This window comes from Mercenaria mercenaria, chromosome 17 (genome assembly GCF_021730395.1).
Source record: "Mercenaria mercenaria strain notata chromosome 17, MADL_Memer_1, whole genome shotgun sequence".
Taxonomy (NCBI): domain Eukaryota; kingdom Metazoa; phylum Mollusca; class Bivalvia; order Venerida; family Veneridae; genus Mercenaria; species Mercenaria mercenaria.
In genome coordinates this window covers 46,107,182-46,128,903 of record NC_069377.1, presented here as the reverse complement: position 1 = coordinate 46,128,903, position 21,722 = coordinate 46,107,182, and the positions used below count along the sequence as shown (strand labels likewise).

The 21,722-nt window shown below is 33.6% G+C and overlaps 1 protein-coding gene across 1 annotated transcript in view; it reads left to right on the top strand.

Annotated features, from left to right (window-relative positions):
• The first annotated feature begins 2,196 nt into the window (after nucleotides 1-2,196).
• The window catches only part of LOC123535752 (uncharacterized), a 394,656-nt gene continuing 375,130 nt past the window's right edge, over nucleotides 2,197-21,722 (top strand). The window contains exon 1 of the mRNA XM_053528064.1: nucleotides 2,197-2,331. The gene's annotated coding sequence lies outside the window, so the exon portion shown is untranslated. The remainder of the gene's footprint in view (nucleotides 2,332-21,722) is intronic.

Here is a 21,722-nt window from a genome sequence, read left to right as displayed (position 1 = left end):
TGAAAAATTTGAATGTATTTTTACTAACATTTTTTTCAGATTTGAGTTTTTAAAAGTAACCGTCACCACACATCCGTGTGACGTGACTATCTGTCGTCACCTACTTGTTTATGCACAACTTTGAGACCCAAAGTATGGAGTTTCTACATAAGTAGCCTAGGTTTTGACAAAAGACTATAAGGACCTTACATGTCTGACTGTGTAAACCTGTTGCTTTTCCCTACCCGAGGGACAGTGTGGAATGAAAAAAAGAGCGATAACGAGCTGTCCTGAGGGTGTCTTACACAAACAGACATTTTAGATCATTTTTCTTGCCTATCACGTTAGCCCGCCCGCTGAGCTCAGTAGGTATCTAGAGTGTTGGTCTACGGATCGCGGGGTCGTGGCAGGGCGTATGTTCTCCGTGACTATTTGATAAACGACATTGTGTCTGAAATCATTAGTCCTCCACCTCAGATTCTTTTGGAGAACAGGTTTGTACAGGTACAGAACCCAAGAACACTGGTTAGGTTAACTGCCCGCCGTTACATGACTGAAATACTGTTGAAAAACGGCTTTAAAGCCAAAACAAACAAGCCTATCACGTTAAAAATAAATCATAGTGACTATAGTTATCCTACATGCCTGCCTGTGTAAGACGGGTTTTCCCTACCCGAGTAGGAATGAAATGAAAAACCGAGTGTAAGCGAGTTTTTTTTATCCAAGCTGTCCCGAGGGTTGGGAAAGCAGTTGTCTTACACAGGCAGACATGTTAGATAATTTCTCTTTCTTGTCTATCACGTTCAAAGTTGATCGTGGCTCCAGACAAACAAATTTAGGTATTACCTGGCATTATTTATATAGTTTATGACGTCATAATAGTGCCATTACTACATGACGTAAACCTATGTGCTAGTTTTTTTCGAGGGAGACAGGAATATCTATCCCTGACGCATGCTCGGACAAATGTATACTTTCGCCACTAGGTAGGCAAGAAACTAATTTCTTGCATATCAGACAAGGATTTCTGATGATTTCACCGGTGCTAGAAATCTCTATCTTACACCTGAGGTGTAAGATGACTCACGTGTTCTAAATGACGTATAACGAACTACATCTGTAAAGATTTGTGTAGTAATAAGTATGTTTTACGTAAAACGGGATAAAAATCAAATATCTTGATAGTTTCTCTTTGTTCCTTATAACATATTTCTCGATTTACAAACGTCATTTTACGTAGAAAAAACATAACATTTCACTGGAAATGATAGAACAAACGTGGAACTATTACATTGTTTTCGTCTTTGTAACGCCATGACGTACTTCCTGTTTACGGACATAAAGTTCCCGCGCTTCGTTAATACGCTACCTTAAGAAAAAACGTGCTATAAGAAAATCGTTTGAGTTCATTTTACTATTATTTGTTGAATATGGCATGCAAGATAAATATTCAGTCACTGGTGGTAGGTGCAGATGGAAATATCTGGCTCTCGGGAAACGAAACTGTTTACGCGGTAACTCTGCAGAGCCTCGTTACCGCCGAAAACAGTTACCCTTGAGCCAGATATACCCATCTGCACCTACCTATAGTGAAAGAATCTTATAATCTCATTTTTGCCAAAAATGGACTTACGTCGCTCTGGAATTAAGGCAACGAAGTGATTTGAAGTCAGCGACCTTTACCACTCGGCCATGGAGCCCCTATTACCATTATTTGGGCTAATAATAATAATAATATTATTATTATTATATCAGAATATTAACAACTGACTGAAAATACACAAACCTATATTCACTCTGCAAGAATGACCTAACAGGGGAAATGATAGATTGACTGGAGGCCGTAATTTTCCTTATGGTAGCTTCTAAGGGTCAAAATGCTTTTTTCCCCCAAGCATTCTACAATTCGAAATATATGGCACCATCTGTCAAATGACACATTTTTAGGTATTTACGTCGTTTTTTTTGCAAATAGACATGAAACAATGTAAAAACTACGGCAACATTCCAGGTAAAGTTATGTAAACAACGAAGAACATTCCCTGAAGTTTCAGATAGGAACAATTAGCACCCGATACTTTTGATGATAATGGAAACAAACTTGATACACGCCATAACAATGAATCCATTGCACAAAGTATCGGAATTTACCTTGAGCAGAAACGACGAGAATTCTGTAGCATGGTTCCAATCCAATTGTCACTGCAGAGACTCTAACGACGACGTCACTTTTCCGATAGATGGAATAAAATAACAAACACACCGTATCGTATTAAACTAGAAACCGGACTCTTTTATATTCTCTCTCTTTGAAAGTACTACATCTGGGATATTATTTTCACAACTCGTAAGGTAAGTCAATGTTCTCTCTACGTTATTGGGCTTTTTTTTATGAAAAATAACATGTGACGGCATGCATGCATGCGGTTCAGACGCGTCAAATTGTATTAACTAACTTCTGGGTATTGCGAAGTAAGGCAGAACGATGAAAGAAAACTAGGATGATAGTATTATAGTGTATGAAGAAAATAGGGAAAATATGCTCATTTTCAGGCCATTTAAGTATTTATGCATATCACATTCCTTCTACTCAGTTACACTCAGATATTAAGAATCGGGGTTGAAATGATACTGGGTGGCAATATGACATTGTTAAATCTTTTACGCTTATTACGGATATACAGAAGTTATGAATTATTTACATGTAGACATTATTATAAGAAAATTCTACTGTAACAGAAATTATCTGTGACTTTTATTATCGTTTATCCACGTCATTTCTAGTTTACATGAAAGCTGATAACTATAGCATATGATAATCATTGACAAGTGTACTGATAACATCAGCTTTATATTCTAATGGATTCTCTAACAGGTGACAGCTTATTATAGCGGTTGCGAGGGGGTAGATTTTGTAGAATTTCAAACCACATCTGTATGAATAAGTTAGGTCTCAGCTAAACAACTAGTTACAAAATGAGTGAGAAATGTTTTCACTCAGTGAATTGTAATTATTTTCATCTATCGTGTTTTCTTGGAAAACAGAAATACTGTGAAAAACATTGTATCGAAACTTTACGTGACTTCTATAACAAATTCTTCACACCTTGCAGAGTAGAAAACTAATACTGTTAAGGATTTTCAAAGAGGTGAATTAAGAATACGAACTTTGAAATGTGTTCGGTTTCCATACCACTGCATAACTGTAGATGGGATGATATTCGCGGAGTATTTTTTACATTATTCTTTAACAGTGTAACTCGATAATCAAATTTAGGTCACTGACCTTAAAATACTAGCAGATTTACATAAACTAACTGTTGAATATTTTGAGTCACTGCGACTAACCAAACTCTCCTACAGTTTTGTAATAGACTTTATAGATTTGCAGAACAAATTTCATAACACACAAAGACATCAACATTTTTATATCTAGTCCATGGGTTTCTACCACTTTGGTGGTTGTACGACGTGTGATATTTCTGCGGATTTCACAAAAATAGCCAATATTCCTAAGTATCCATTACTTCAACAACTTATTAAAGCAGAAAGTAGTTCACCATGTTTTATAAATTCTCGCATATTTTGTTCAAATAGTTATACCCACGCAGTCATTTCTTACGAATCAGCAGATAAGACTTGCTAGTAATAGGTCTGTAACCTGTAACCCGATACGATGTGCAAATACTTAAAATGAGAACTGTGAAATCAGATCGCGAAATCAAAGCCACGGAAAAGACACTTGTTCTACAGTGAGATAAAGAATTTTAAATAGGCCGTATTTTTGTTTCTACGATGCTTTACATCCCACATTTTCATTATATCGGGATATATTAAACATTATACTATGAATCCCCTCCTGCGGAAACTAGTGTCAGGTTTACAGATTATTGATTGAGCTTGGGCACTCGTAGCCGAGTGGTGAAGGTCACTGAGTTTGAATCACTTGGCTCGCTATGGATTCGAAACCCGCATGGAGTGTAAAATTCTTCCATGTAAGGGAGCCATGCAGTTGTTGATGGTTCTAATCAGGTGCCTGCTCGTGCATTAAGTAATGTCCGGATGGTTACCTTGAGTCTTCCTCCACTATCAAAAGCTGGAAAGTCGCCTAATGGCATATAATTGTGTCGGTATGACGTTAAACCAAAGAATTAGAAAAGAATGGTCTTTTAATATAATATTACTTTAAATCAGTTTTGTTTTGGGCTTAACCAGTCATCGATGTACGATTTGTGTTAAATTCAAAGTAAACAAATATATATATATATATATGTGTGTGTGTGTTTTTCTCAATAAAAAAAAAATTTTTTTCTCCCAGTTTTACTGTGGACGACGAGACTTAATCTTGCTCGTGGCACTGGATCTCAATTCTGAATTGTTCGTTTACATAATAAATTACTTTTTCTGTATCAGTAGTTGGTACCAAATGATGTGCATTGAGGCTGATTGTTTTATTGTAATGATCTCCTGCGTTATGTTAAGAGGCTAGTGAGTTTTCTAGGACAGAAAACAGAGTAATAAAGGCTTTAATGTGCATGCAATTTTTCAGGTTTTATTTTAATTATCGTTCCGAAGTACAGATATATTGCCAATAAACGACCTCAGTAAACGTAGGTCCGGCGGATTTTACAGATTTAGCACTGGTCGTGGCCTTAAAGAATATTTTACCCAGTGAGTGTTTTTCGAACTTTTACTAAGTTCACATTTTAATTTTGTACATATTTGATAGATATTTTTATGTTGTTTTTTTTTGTGAAACTATTGTAATTTCTTCCTTATCTTAATACAGTTATAATGTGTTTTTTTTGCATTGGAGCAATTATACATAATCAATAAAATCTGTAAAAAGATCCTTTGGAAGCAAAGAATGCAACCAAGAATAATAGCAGACTCGGTTTGATTGAGTCTGTTCATGAGAGGTAATGAAATGTGCAACAGCTCTCACGCCCCCTAGCACCGGCTTAAGGGGAACTCTATTACACATAATGTTGAAACCTAAATGAGCCGTGCCATGAGAAAACCAACATAGTGGGTTTGCGACCAGCATGGATCCAGACCAGCCTGCGCAGTCTGGGCAGGATCCATGCTGTTCGCTTTTAAAGCCTATTAGGATTGGAGAAACCGTTAGCGAATAGCATGGATCCTGACCAGACTGCGCGGATGCGCAGGCTGGTATGGATCCATGCTGGTCGCAAACCCACTATGTTGGTTTTCTCATGGCACAGCTCAAATATATAAATACCACACTGAACAGTTTATTTATACTTGGTCTTTGTATACAGGTAAAATACACTGCATTTTTTAAAATCAGAAATGAAACGTGAGGTCTTCAGGGTATAAGCACAGGTCGGAAAATCTGTCTAAGTTAAGATCATGTGACAACACTGTACTCATGTTCAGGTCAGCAAGAAGGCACAATCAAGAAAAGGTTTAGACGACAAATACTTTCGAATATGACTAAATACCATGGATTTTATTTATTCTGTTCAACTAAAATAGGGGATACACGCATCAAATGGAAATTAGTCAATTTTAATGAACATATTTTTATACACTGCAGATAAAGAGACTGTACCGCCGTACGAATGAATAATAATAATAATAATAATAACTTTATTTTCTGAAGGTGACATACTAAGTGTACAAATACAGATATTTTACAACTTATTTCCAGTATGGCCTTCAACTGATATACATTCACATATACACACAATCATACAGTCAATTTATAATTTAACATTTATACAAGAATACACATATCAGAATTACTTACACTTTCTCGACAAACACGTCTCAAATTAAAGAAGTCTTAAATAAACGTAATATAACAATAACTATGTTTTAAAAGAATTACCATGCGTCACAAAGATTATTCATGACAATTAAGATACATACAAAAAAGAAAGTCTGTCCCATATGTTCCAGATTTGAATAATAAGACAATATGAATATTATTATTATTGGAAACGAAAACAGTAACATCAATTTAACAAAATTCTTGTAATTACAAGTAATTAATTGCTGAAAACTATTGTAACAAGAGAAACTTCTTTAAATCATGCTTGAAAGCAGTTATATTATTATTATGAAGTTTAATGTAAGAAGGAAGTGAATTCCATATGTGTGCAGCTTTGTAGCTAAATGTTTGTTTCAGGTAGTTCATTTTAGGTTTAACAATAGAAAGATCCATGTTTTCGATTGAGCGCAGACTGTAATGATCATTATGAACAAAATGTAGTAAATCTGAAATGTATATAGGACAATCTCCTGTTTTACTTTTGTACACTAATAATGAAATATGGTATTTGCACCTGTTCTCAAAAGACAGAAATTTTGAATTGTTTAATACTTCATCAAAGTGGCTACACTTTGATTTTGTAATTATTTTTATAGCGCGTCTCTGCAAAGATGTAATTTTATCAGTGTCCAATTTGTGACAAAGTCCCCAGACATTGCAACAATACTCCATGGTTGACATAATATATGCATTGTAATACAATAGTTTCAACTCATCTGTTAAGAAAAATGCAATTCTTCTAAGTAGAGCAATTTTTGAGTTTAGTTTATTGGCCACGGTACTAACGTGGGATTGCCAAGACAGAGTTTCATCGATATATATACCTAGAACTTTCTGACACTTCACGTTTTCAATGACCGAACCGTCTAAAATTAACTCAAGTTTTTCGGCGACGCCGTCTAAATTCGTTTTCGTTACCTATGCCACGTGACTTCAGTTAGCAAATCAAACTACTTGATAACGCATTATAGATAATTTATCAAAATGGAAGATTTATGCAACACTCTGCCTGATTGGACGAGAGTGTCAATTTCTTTCACTCTGTTGATTGTGCTACGCTGGGTGAAATGTAAACAAAGCGTTTATCCTTAACGACGCTGTTCACAGTTTTAAAGCTAACTTTGGCTCAGTATATTTAGCAAGAATATTGATATATCTCAAAATGATAAGTAAGTTTAATAAATATGATAAAAACCTGTTCAAATACCAACATATATCAAATTAAAGAAAGAGCTGAATACGGTCTGCGTATCACATGAATAAGGGTGTGATAAGAGTCTTTTATGTAGAGAAGTGCTTTTTAAAAGATTTTCCTTGTTACAATTGTCGTCTGTATATGAAAAAGTTTCTTGCTTTTGTGACTTATTCAATTTGCATATTAAAATGAGTACTTGTTTGCTTTGACATATTTGTTATAAATTATTTAACTGATTTATTATATATGAATATCTTTCTTTAGTATGGTATGCAAATATTGAACTCAGTTGAAATCTGTTTTATTATATATATGCTATATAATGACTGAATCTCATTACACTGAAATGAAGGTACGCTGCATACAGTTTATCTATGAATATGACTACGGTCAAACTTTGCTTATGAAACAGAAATATTGAAATAATTACAATTGTATGTTTTGCTTGACCTTCACTTTTTATAGGTGTGACGTCATTGTCCAAAGATTCATGAATAGCGAATATGCATTTGTTAAAGCGGGATCAGTTGGCCTATTTTAGAAATAAATAAAAATGATAAATAAAAAAATCTTTAATTGATTTTTTCTCATGTATTCTAATCAAACTTGATTTGCAGCATCTTTATTAGGCCCGCAGCCAACTTTGTTCAGCTGGGACATTTAACCCCTTTTAGGGGCTGCTAGAGCTAAAACTAGAAATGCCTTTATACAGCGTCTCATGAACAGCTTGGTGGATCTTTGTCATACTTGGTCTGGAGCATCATTATAAGCTCTTCTTCCAAATTAATTTATATAGGAACTTGGGCCCTATTAGGGACCACTATAGCTAAAAATAGATATGCCTTTCTTCGCATTAACCACTAAAATGTAATAAACACATTTAATGACCTATTCTCATGAATCGCTTCATGAATCTTCATCAAACTACTGCTGTAATTATTCGTCTAAGGATAAACGAAACAAAATTGCAACCCTACGAAACCTTTGCGAAAAATTAAAAGAGAACCATTTAAATTGTTAAAGTGCGGTGTTTAGTTTTGCAAAATGTTAGATGAAAGATGAATGTTAGATGAAAAATTCATAAACTTCTTTCCTTATTACAATTCGCCGACCATCATTTTTAAAGATATTTCTTGTTTAGTATGTTTTATTTTGACTCTAGCGCTCAATACCATACATTTTGTTTTTGATGGATGAAGTGACATGTTATTTATTTTACACCAATTATGGACACTATTTAGGCTATACTGAAGTTCAGACTGAATTTTTGTAATACTGTCGGCGGATTTATGTAGGATGGAGTCATCGGCATATAGATCAATGTTGGTAGTATTTGAAATTAACGCCATGTCATTGATATATATCAGAAAAAGAAGGGGTCCTAGTATGGATCCTTGCGGGACACCGGATTGTACTGTCATTCTTTTGGAATGCAGCTTCTTTACTTCTAGAGTCTGTGTTCGATTAGCTAAATAAGATTTAAATATATCCAATGTTCTGTCTGTAAAATGGTAAAGTTTCAGTTTATAAATCAGTATTTCATGATCCACCATATCAAAAGCTTTCCCAAAGTCAAGAAAGATAGCACCTACATACTCCCCATTGTCAATGTCTTTTAGCCACGTTTCTATTAGATATGTTAAAGCAGTCTGACAGGAGTGGTTAGGTCTGAATCCTGATTGATTTTTGTGTATTATATCTGTTCGTTTAAAGAAGTCCTGTAATTGTGTAGAAATGTGACGTTCAAATAGTTTAGATATTGTATTAAGTACGGAAATAGGTCTATAGTTTCCTGGGTCTTGTTTGTTACCTGACTTAAATTTAGGAATAACCCTTGCTTCTTTTAATTTATCAGGAAAAGTACTATTGTATATACTATTATTTGTAATAGATGCAATTGTAGAAGTAATATGATCTCAACAATATCTCAACAATCTTGGTCCGATACCGTCAAGACCAGTAGATTTTGATAAGTCAAGTTTGTCAATGATATTTTTTACATCTAATGGAGTTATGTATTCAATATTAAACTGTACCTGGCGCAGTTTCGCATCTAAGTATTTTTGAAGTTTTGTGAAATTTGTATCAACTAAAGGTATTTTTGTAATTATATGGGATAAATTTACAAAATGGTAGTTAAGGGCATTTAATATTTCCATCTCATCAGTTACGACATTATCGTCAATTGTGAGTTTATTAGGAATATTAAGTTGTTGGTTTTCTTTGTCATTATTGGTAATATTCTTTAGATTTTTCCACAGATGTTTAGGGGATTTTTTATCTTTTACAGCGTTGTTATAAAAAGATTTCTTACTTTTCCGTATCATAGAAGATAACTTATTTCTAGTTTTCTTGAAATTTTCAAAGTCTTTATGCTTATAATAGTAGTCTCGAAGATAAATTGCTTGCCGAATATCTTCTGTAAACCAAGCTGGTTGACAAACCTGTTTAATTCTTTTCTGTTTAACCTTTGTATGTTTAGCTAGAACACTGTTGATGATATTATAAAACACATCTAGCGCCAGATTTGGGTTAGATACAGTTTCGGTACCATTTAAATGTGAATTTGCTAAGTCAGTTCTAAAAAGGTCTACATTAAAGTTTATGAAACACCTGTTAACTATTGTTTCATGACTATTTATATTTTTTTTCATTATCTTCTTTTTTGTAGATCTTGTAATAGAGACAGGTAAATGATCGCTTATAGCGTAGTCATATACAGCGATATCAGATATGAGATCGCTTCTTGGTATAAATGTGATCTATAATAGAAGTACCCGTTTTATGTATTCTTGTAGGTGTTTCAATTAATTGTGAAAGATCATATTTTGCAAGGAATATCTCCCATCGTTTGTTTTTGAATTTATCATTTTATTCATGAAGTCTAAATGCGTCTATATATCTTAGTGAAGCTGATACTGTTAGAGATATTTGGTCTGAAAGTTAAAATATTTCATTTTACTTAATTCTTCTCACTGACTTTGTTTCTCGTACATGTTATGCCGGTTGGGTTTCTACATCTTCAAAGAACTGTTCTGTATACTGGACTACGTTCGCGGCGTTTCAGTGTTAAATAGGGTTTCACTACATCTTTTTCAGTCAAAACATGAAATAAAAAGAAAATTTGTTTGTTTTACATGTAAGATCAAGATAATTATCTTTCACTCATGAACTCGTGGCTATGCCACTCGTGAAAATATTGCAACTGGTGTTATTTCAATCTTACATTGCCTGTATATCTTTCACCGAGTGAATTTTCACGAGTAGCATACAGTAGTCACGTGTGCAAATGTAATCTGGTGTTCATGAATAAAAAATGTTTTGATTTTGCATACCGGTAATAAACAAACAAATCACAAACAGATAAGTGCTTCTATGTATCAGGTCAGTAAATTACCTTTTGCACCGAAGTGACTAATTATTATTTGAGCCGCGCCATGAGAAAACCAACATAGTGGCTTTGCGACCAGCATGGATCCAGACCAGCCTGCGCATCCGCGCAGTCTGGCCAGCATCCATGCTGTTCGCTTTCAAAGCCTATTGTAAGTAGAGAAACCGTTAGCGAACAGCATGGATCCTGACCAGACTGCGCGGATGCGCAGGCTGTTCTGGATCCATGCTGGTCGCAAAGCCACTATGTTGGATTTCTCATGGCATGGCTCATTTTCATTTCCTGTTTTTCGGTTTTCGTGTAGTGAAAAATATACTTGATATTTTTCACTGTGAAATAATAAGATTCATTACAGTATAATATTTCAATTTTACTGAACGGCATGTCATATAATTACAAACATTATGATCTTTTTCAGGCCATATTCAACGTCTCTTTCAGCCTGTTTTTTATTACTACATGATACATAAAACATATATTAAAAGCATTTAATGCTAATCACAACCGGCGAAAATTTATAATTTAGAATTATTACATTTATTTATTCCCTTTCGATCTTTTGAAATACAGTGTCACATAAAGTGAATTTATATGAAAGACCTTTTGACTTGTATAGCGTTTAGTCAGTTTTCAGATAATTCTGTGTTTTACATGTCTCCTTCCGAGGACTAATAGACTAAATCTGCCTCACAGCACTGAATCTTCCTCGTAAATTGTTCATTTGCATTATAAAATTATTTCTGTGTCCATAATTTGTAACTGATTCCTTACACGGAGACTTGTATCTAAATGAGCTCCTGCTCTTAAGAGACAATCACAGAAAACAGAATATTAAACGCTTTCATGTGAACAATCTTACAGGACAGAAGTATATGTATCTTCTACATGATATTGGTTCATCTTTTATTGTAATTCGATTTAACTTGATAATGTTTAGATGCACAGCTATTATTGTCACTAGCCATTATCAGTGTGAATTTGATATCCACGGAGACATTTAATTCCTACGATATAGAAAGAGATTAGGCAAATATCTGCTTTTAGATTACGTTTTGTATAATTCTTCTTGAAATGTATCATATATGCAGTCTGCCTGGCTTTACTTTGACATTAAAACAAATGAAGGTCGCGTGATGCCAGTGGCGATATCGTACAGTTCGTGGCTAAAATATTTTAATATGCAAGTTGATAATCTACATGAATTGCCATCAAGGAAAATTTCTAAACTGAAAAAGCAATTTCTAAACTGAAAAAGCAAGGAACTGAGTGTATTTGTAACTCTACTGTGATGTCAATAATTTAAATCATTAATCACATATGAAAGTCTTATAGTAATTTGAATTTATTATTTATAATAATCTATGTAGAGTGCAACAGCTAGTAGAGAATCTAACGATCTTTTGTCCCGACTGTTACAGCAGCACAAATGTTACAAATTAATTTTATCCAAGCTGTCCCGAGGGTTGGGAAAACAACTGTCTTACACAGACATGTTAGATCATTTTTCTTGCCTACCACGTCCAAAATAGACCGTGGGAACAAATAGATTTAGGTATCTCTTGACATTATTTATATAGTTTATGACGTCAGAATAGTGCCAGTACTATGTGACGTCACCTAAGTGCACGCTATTTTAGACAAGGTTCTTAGGAAAAGACAGGAATATAGATCTCCCTGGCGCGTGCTCGGACAAATGTATACATTCCCTGCTAGGTAGGCAAGAAAATGGATTGCAAAAGCCCTTTTAGCTAAGAAATGTCTTATGATTTATGCACATATGCACATGGCCCAATATATGGAATAACAAAATCTATACTGTCTGAAACGTTCTTATTCCCATCACGTGACGTTGTCTTACGTTCGTTTTCTACAGAACTGTTCATTTGATCATATTCCTAGATTATTTATTCTAGTATCCGTAACCTGATACAACACCGAAAATATGATCATATCTCGCGTCAAAATATTCAATCTACAGAGTAAAAGAGTCACATTTATATAATCTTTATGTACTGTAGGGCGTATTCGAAGTCTCGTGGTGATTCCATGAGACATTTCGCCTGTATTTTAATTATTACGTGATAAATGAAACATGTATAAAAAGCAGAAAATACGAATCGCCATCAGCAAAAACCATCATTATATTTAAACTATATGATAGTTACATAATTATTATGATTGCTTTTGATGGAGCTTTCGAAGGGGCGATTCATTTGTCAATGAGTTTTTTAAAAATGTCTTTTGATATAATACTGCTTATAATCAGTTTCCAGATATTTGTATGGTTTATCCAAAGTAAAAAATGCACGGCTTTTTCGCGCAGTTTTAAGAGGAGGACGACACTAAATCTCGCTCACAGGACTGCATCTCTCTTCTTAATAATTCGTTTGCATTATGGATTACTTTTCTGTAATCATAAATTGTAATTAGTGCCTTGCACTGAGACTTTTTGTTTTATTCTATTTTTTTTTCTCCCCAGCGCTCGCTTTAAAGCTATTGAGTTTTCTAGCACAGAAAAGTTTTAATATGAACAAACTTAAAAGAGAAATGTAAATATATATGCTGAACGCTAAATTGTTTCAAATGTGCATTTAATTCAATTTTATTCAAGATATTGTTTCATTCACAACTTTAAGAATATAGAACATATCTTCAATGACAGTAATAGTAAATGAAATTTTAAATGATAGTGATTCAGTTAGTTAAATGCAGTGTTTTTAATCTTATTTAGTCGTAAGAAACGCCTCTAATGCGTTGATCACGCAGAAAACACAACAGTTGTAGAATAGATGGGATATAGCTGTACTTCAAAGCATTCATCATGCTCATAAAACAAACACAAACATGTCTACATTTTCAGCATTGAAAGGGATGGTTCAGTCAATGGAAGTAAATGAACGCTATTGTAATTTGACCGTAGCAATTTTAATGCCTAAGATAAAAACAAGAAATATCTTTAAAAATGATGGTCGGCGAATTGTAATAAGGATAGAAGTTTATGAATTTTTCATCTAACATTCATCTTTCATCTAACATTTTTCAAATTGCAGAACTAAACACCGCACTTTAACAATTTAAATGGTTCTATTTTAATTTTTCGCAAAGGTTTCGTAGGGTTGCAATTTTGTTTCGTTTATCCTTAGGCGAATAATTACAGCAGTAGTTGAAGATTCATGAAGCGAGGTCATTAAACGTGTTTATATTTTTAGCTAAATTGGTCCCTATCCCCATTTGTAACAAAATAGCAGGAGACCTTACGATATTGTTACACATCGAGTTTGATAAAAATCCATTACATTTTAGTGGTTAATGCGAAGAAAGGCATATCTACTTTTAGCTATAGTGGTCCCTAATAGGGCCCAAGTTCCTATATAAATAAATTTGGAAGAGGACCTTATAATGATGATCCAGACCAAGTATGACAAAGATCCACCAAGCTGTTCATGAGACGCTGTATAAAGGCATTTCTAGTTTTAGCTCTAGCAGCCCCTAAAAGGGGTCAAATGTCCCAGCTGAACAAAGTTGGCTACAAATCAAGTTTGATTAGAATACATGAGAAAAAAAAACAATTAAAGGACTTTTTTATTTATTATTTTTATTTATTTCTAAAATAGGCCAACTGATCCCGCTTTAACAAAAGCATATTCGCTATTCACGAATCTTGCGACAATGACGTCACACCTATAAAAAAAGTTAAGGTCAAGCAAAACATACAATTGTAATTATTTCAATATTTTTGTTTCATAAGGAAAGTTTGACCATATCACATAGATAAACTGTATGCAGCGTACCTTCATTTCAGTGTAATGAGATTCTGTCATTATATAGCATATATATAATAAAACAGATTTCAACTGAGTTCAATATTTGCATACCATACTAAAGAAAAATATTCATATATAATAAATCAGTTAAATAATTTATAACAAATATATCAAAGCAAATAAGTACTCATTTTAATATGCAATCTGAATAAGTCACAAAAGCAAGAAACCTTTTCATATACAGACGACAATTGTAACAAGGAAAATCTTTTAAAAAGCACTTCTCTACATAAAAGGCTCTTATCACACCCTTATTCATGTGATACGCAGACCGTATTCAGCTCTTTCTTTAATTTGACATATGTTGGTATTTGAACAGGTTTTTATCATATTTATTAAACTTACTTATCATTTTGAGATATATCAATATTCTTGCTAAATATACTGAGCCAAAGTTAGCTTTAAAACTGTGAACAGCGTCGTTTAGGATAAACGCTTTGTCTACATTTCACTCAGCGTAGCACAATCAACAGAGTGAAAGAAATTGACACTCTCGTCCAATCAGGCAGAGTGTTACATAAATCTTCCATTTTGATAAATTATCTAGAATGCGTTATCAAGTAGTTTGATTGGCAAACTGAAGTCACGTGGCATAGGAAACGAAAACGAATTTAGACGGCGTTCGCCGAAAAATGAATTTTGCATAATACATAACCTTTAACTTTCAGCTGAGATAGATAAATAAAAGAAAGTGTCTTCAATTAATCTTTCATCAATATCAGGCAGCGTGTTTGAATTAAAATAATTTCAATCAGGTTAATGGAATACTCCTCTCAAGTGCAGAGAGTCATGTGTTGTATACCCTTTAGGGCTGAAATATTAATTATAAATAGTTCTCAGCGTTTCTTCTATCGCTACTTAATTCTATTCTGGTTTAGTTTAAGTCGAGTTCTCTTCATGTAAAAAAAGACAACTGCTGAAGTATTACAAGGAATTATAGTGCGAATAAAAGCAGAGTTCGAACCCACGATCCCAAATTTGAGCGTCGGCGCCCTTTTACGCTCTGCAACCAGCATTCCGCCGACCGCTAAACATACACACTGAGGAAGATATTCCAACAGTGAAACTGCATATTGCTATTAATTAATAATATGGGCAAGTAATATTTTTAGATAATAAACATTATAAAATGAATCAGTATACACAGACATGATAACAAAGTATGCAATTAGATTAGTATCATACACCATTTAAAACAGCAGGAGATTTTTTTTATCAGAAATATGTTTTATTTTAATTTCAATGGCCCACGTATTTTAAAAACATAAGCTTCTTGTTAAAGAGAAATGTATTTTTTTTTTGGACAAATTACAGTATTCTTTTTGTTTTTCGGTGTTCATGCGAAATGAACAACAGAATAGGATCGGCCGCGCCAGCAATTCATGTGTAATTTGCCGATCCTATTCGGTCGTTCATTTTCGCATGAACACCAAAAAAAGTTTCATTATTTATATTTATATTGTATTTCCTTTCCATTTGTAAAAAGATTATATTATAAATTGTACACATTTTCTTGCATTAAACATTGAAAGCAGCTTTCCAGCCGTTTTGTCCACCAGAACAACTGCGACGTCATTTAATTAATGAAATACGCGGACGTCGTCAAAACAGCGGCCCGTTATCACTAAACAGCGTTTACGTAACTTCCACGCCTTTCCTTTTGCGGTTCGTGTGAAATTAACCTCATACTTTTCAATGGACTGTAAATATATATCTATAACTACCAAACCTTTCATGTATAAATAACTACCAAACTTTTCTTATATTTATAACTACCAAACCTTCCGAATGTACTTGTACTTCTACAGTCGCTGTTTTGACATAAAGCAAGCTAAACCTTGAAAATATGTCGGCAACGTTAAATGAAATATTTAATTAATTATGATTGTGTCGATTAATACATAACCAAAGGATATATTAAGTGTTTGACAAGCACTTCTTTTCACATTTCAAAATTTCAAATGTATGGTTAAAAAGCATACACAAAGGGCGAATTTAAAAAACAAGCATATGCGTTTATTAGTTCAATTATAGTTGAAGATCTTAACGCAAGAGGTGCAAATACGTTAGCAATACTTACATGCATATTACGCCTACATCTTGCATTGTATTATTTATAATTAGGAAATGCTCATCTTGCAGTTGCAAATTTAACAAAAGTTAATAAGCTGTGGTGACACTATTTTCATGTGACTTGTCTCCCGAGACTTGTCATTTGTTCTGAAAGAATATAGTTTTCTGGCATGCTAATGTTTTACTCATTACGTAGTCCGTCTGGAACATAATACTGAAAATACAATAAGCGATAAGGATTTATAATATGCTAAGACATTAAAAAAAAAACAAGGATAAATATCAAACAGGGAATGCAAAAACGCAGCTTTCCTAAAACGAACCAACACACACACACATTCACATACAAAGCAGACATACAAGGACAAAACGAACAAAAAAATGAACACAGCGAGGCACCTTCTAGGAACGGTCAGTGGCAAAACCACCACTGGGAAGCTTAAACCGTTTTTATGGTTATGGTGCGCACCCAACCTCACTCTAACCCACCACCATGTTCCAAAGTCACGTGACAGTGTAAATAAAAGTAATTCCCGCCAGGTGAATCTCTAAAACACGCAATGGAAACAATAGGCATGGCATGTAAAACACAAAAATGCTCCTGTGTAGTTATATAAAAAGCCAACCTTAACCAAAAACGTATGTACTCAATGCCTTTTCAGAAGACAGATCATCAAGAGAAACACCCTTAAGGGCCCGACGAAACAGGCCAGAAGACAGAAATAAAAACAGTTCAGTCCTGAACTGCTTATCACAGAGACATCCCCCTCTTCCGTCAGACACAATCAAAGACGGAAGCGTAGTGTCCAACTGTAAACAGGTTGAACACTAAACATGCGGTGTGTCTCAAAAACAGTCGGGTCGTAACCTCTTTTAATAAAACGTTTTATAATTTTACTAAATACAGTTGGAAAATTACCATGACCCAAAATCTGTTTGTAAACCACATCATAAAAATCGGGTTTTGAAATACGTTCTCGCACTAAAAGAAGTGTCTTTAAATTACTACTGAATTTGAAGACCAAATCAGAATTACGATAGTAAAATTTAGCAAAATATTTACGCAATTTGTAATAACGGTAGTCTTGCTGAAGAAGTTTATATGTAATACATGTATATTCATGTATATTATGTATATATATGTATAATATTGTCATAAATAGATGTAAGCCTAAAAAAGAAGCAGCAGTATCCGAATTGTTAGTTTTTATTAACTGAAGTTCCAAAGAGGGAAAGTTAGAAGTCAGAAGTGCGGAAGTTGGAAGTCGGAAGTCAGGAAGTGAGAAGTCAGAAGTGTGGAAGTTAGAAGTCAGAAGTGCGGAAGTTAGAAGAGGGAAGTAAGAAGTCGGAAGTAAGAAGTGTGGAAGTTGGAAATCAGAAGTCGAAAGTCAGGAAGTTAAAAGTCAGAAGTGCGGAAGTTAGAAGAGGGAAGTAAGAAGTCAAAAAGTCGGAAGTAAGAAGTGTGGAAGTTGAAAATCAGAAGTCGAAAGTCAGGAAGTTGAAAGTTAGAAGTGTGGAAGTTAGAAGTCAGAAGTGCGGAAGTTAGAAGAAGGAAGTAAGAAGTCAAGAAGTCGGAAGTAAGAAGTGTGGAAGTTGGAAATCAAAAGTCGAAAGTCAGGAAGTTGGAAGTCAGAAGTGTGGAAGTTAGAAGTCAGAAGTGCGGAAGTTAGAAGTAGGAAGTAGGAAGTCAAGAAGTTGGAAGTGAGAAGTGCAAAAGTTAGAAGTCAGAAGTGGGAAGTACGGAAATCAATTGTCCCTCCAGGGCTTCCATACTCCAGGGCTTCCATAAAAATAGCTTCGGCATCGCAAAGACGTAAAGATAAATTTCTTTCGTGCAAACATTAGTAATCTGACGCAATTATTGCGTGTTGTTAATTTGATATTAAAGCAATGCTGGAAAATTGTAGCTGCAGTTTGAACGGTATTTTACCTCATGATGCCATATTAAAGATTCGTGCCAGAAATAAAGCCTAAATCATTCGTAGCCTTGGCATCTCCTTGAGTAATCACATTTTTTTCCCAAACAAATGCACAGTTATCTTAAGTTTTAATGCATCGAAATTCATTGCTTTATATTATTCTTGTATTCTTGCACACATTAAAACCGATGGATGAGTAAAATAACAACAGAACGTTTGGCAAATGTACAACATAAAAAATTACAGTTTGTGAAAGATAGTGACAAGAACAACTTGGAATGTGACATATATTGGAATCATTGCCTTGCTCAGTTGATATTTTATACTTTTCAAAAGTCTCGCTATTCAAATATTTCTCATCATCTGTAGCCTAACAAAATGTGCATATTAATATCCTTTGTCAATTTCTGTAAAAAAAATCCTTAAATAAAAAGAATTATCCATAATCCAGTCTTGCTATACTAATACAACAGACGTTGGTATACCTTGGTATGCGAATGATATGCAAGGAATAATAATAATAATAATAATGGTGGGTGTTCAAAACCTCTCTGATACTCGCGAAGTACATTTTTTTTTTCAATATAGATAAAATGGGTTGTTTAGTCAATAATCAATACTTGTTGACTGACTCTTTTGGACTAGTTAAGGGAAGGTTTTTGTCATTAAAAAAAGAAAACACATAATAATTCTATTATTTTTACATTAATATGATGCTGATGATCATGATAACGCTGATGATGATGATATTTTATTCTTATTGAAGATAATTAGAAGTTTCAAAGAAATGTGCAAGTTTATGTTTACAGAAATCACACGACCCTCAGGTAAAGTAACGAAACACTTGCTTCTGTCCAAAATATTACCAAGTTTAAACAGAAATTGGTTAAACAGAAAATGCCAACGTTAAACAGAAATTACTAAATTAATGTTAAACAGAAAATGCATTTTCATTGAAAGCGGCAATATAACGGTCTGTTTACCTTATACCTTGAACGTAATACAACCTCTAACTCTAACTTTCTGGGTTTCTTCTTGTCCACCAGCATAATGCGTCGCTGCTTGGTACTGTATAAAACAACAATAACCTTAACACTATAAATCAAATGTTCATATGATGATAAAATATAACCGTGCATGGAAACTCAGAGACTGTAATTAATTTATACATTGTATTGATAACTGCTCAACTTGGAATAAATATGTAGATCAACAGTGCATGAACGTTAGATAGATAGATTTATTTCGGCAAAGAACGTTTACGTGATAAACAACCGCAATATAGAATAAAACAATCAGCAATACTATAATATGCAACAGGAAAGCATGGCATGCTCCAGATATCAAGGAACACAATAAAGAGCAATGTGGTCCTTGGCATTAGTGGCACGACATAGAGTGGCAATTATTAAAACGTATTATGTTTTAAGTTTCACGTAAGATAACGCTACTATCAAGGACGTAAATGTCTGCATCCTTGCTACTATTGACGTATCAACTTTGTGCACTAAACAATAACTGAATTAATAATATGCAAACGATACAAAAACCTTGAAATTCAACACCGCATGAATTCCACTGAAATTGATTATTATCAATGTTTGCCAGTTTGTGCATTCCAATATTTCTGTCCACAGTTGCAGTAAGTGTAATCAATTTAAAAACATCAATTTATCTATGTTTTTGGGGGAATGGTATTCACTATTATCCAATTATCCCTTACTAAATTTTACTTAGTGGCACATTCTTCTCGTGTGTTTCGTTATGTATAATTCGTATTTTAGTTCTGGCACAATATAATGTTTTTTCTTTCTTAAATCTACACAATTTTCTTTCGTTACCTTTTATCTCCATACAACATAGTTTGATTTTATTCCATATTGTTACATTCAAATAACAATGACTGCACATATGAGAAAATCATTTTACCACTTTTGTAAGTATTTTATATAAATGTAAATATAAGATCACTTTCACTTTGGTATGGTCCTTTTTATTATTATGATATTGGCAGATATTTTTGTCAATAAAACCAAATTATGTAGCACATATGGATATAAAATAGATATCTGGAATGTTAATGTTCGCCATGTAATATCAGGATATCGCACTCCTAAAATAGTAAAGCGGGTAGGCACGCCCATAAAATAGCACACAGCCTAAAACAGGTATTATGTTTTACCAATAATCATTTTGCTATGTCCTTTTTAAATTTATAGAAATAGTTTTTTCTTCATATTGCAATCTTTATAGGGCTAACTGTATAAGTTCGTGTGAAGTATTGAAATCAGTAATTTTCTAACCGTGTAATTATGTATAATGTCTATTTGGATAGCTGCTATATCTGTTTTTAACAGAATTAATAGCCTTATGGTACTTATTTTTATCCTTGTATAAGTGTAGAATTATAAATAAAATGTCAATCAATATCGTAGTATTCAGTTATTTACAGGTGCGGTTATAGATGAATTTCTCATGTTTTTTTCGCTTACCCCCAATGGCTATATCATGATTTAGAACTCTGAAATTTTGAAAATCTCATACGCTTTTGTCAAAAGTTTAAATATTAATCTATTTGGATAACTGCTGTATCTGTTTTTAACATAACAGTAAAAGGCTTATGGAACAGTAAATGAAGTCTTTTTTATTATTGTGTTATATTATTATCACTATTATCATAATTACATGCATTTTAAGGAAGTTGTTAGCTGATTTGAAATACATTAAAAATCAGGACAGATTTGCTCAACAATTTAAATCCGGTAGATACCTATGTTCCTTATATATATTGACGGTAATACATCAGGATATATATTATAATCATAAATTTGTTTAAATTCTAGTTTTGATTTTACTTACTATCATTATTATCATAATTACATGCATAATTATACAAACGACGTTTAATCATGAGCATGTATAATAGTGGCGTGAACTCTTTATTGTAATGGAATCTTGTAGGCGGCATTTGGAAATACCCACGCTTTTAAGACATTTCTATGTACGAAGCAGGATATAGATGCGACTTTTATTAGTTTATGTTCGCAGCATCCTTAAAATGCGCTCATAGTAGGGTATTCATGTACATGTACTTATTTCGGCAGGTTTAAGAAGGCCACGAACTTAAAATTATTTCTAAAAGTTGAAAGTTTAGACTTCTTTTGGAAATCGACATTAAAGGCACTACGCGGTTTTCTTTATTTCATCCAGCAGTATTTACTTGATGTTTCCCGTTTCTAATGATAAAATGGATTATTTACATGAAGCAATGTTGCCCTGCAATATTAAAGTAAATCCCACTGAGGTGCAACGTTTTGTTCTTATGAAGAAGTTTAAACCACATGAACTAGTTATTGAGATATCTGCTAGAGCGGACTGATGTCGGTGTTCGTGACTAATATGTTTTATGCAAATTTACATGTACACTCGTATTGTCATCGGAAAAAAATCCTGTTGTGAAAACGTTGCTGGGAAAACTAGAAACGTGGCGTATCTGTAAGTCTACTGCGATGACAATAATTTAATTAAAGCGACATCAAAGGAA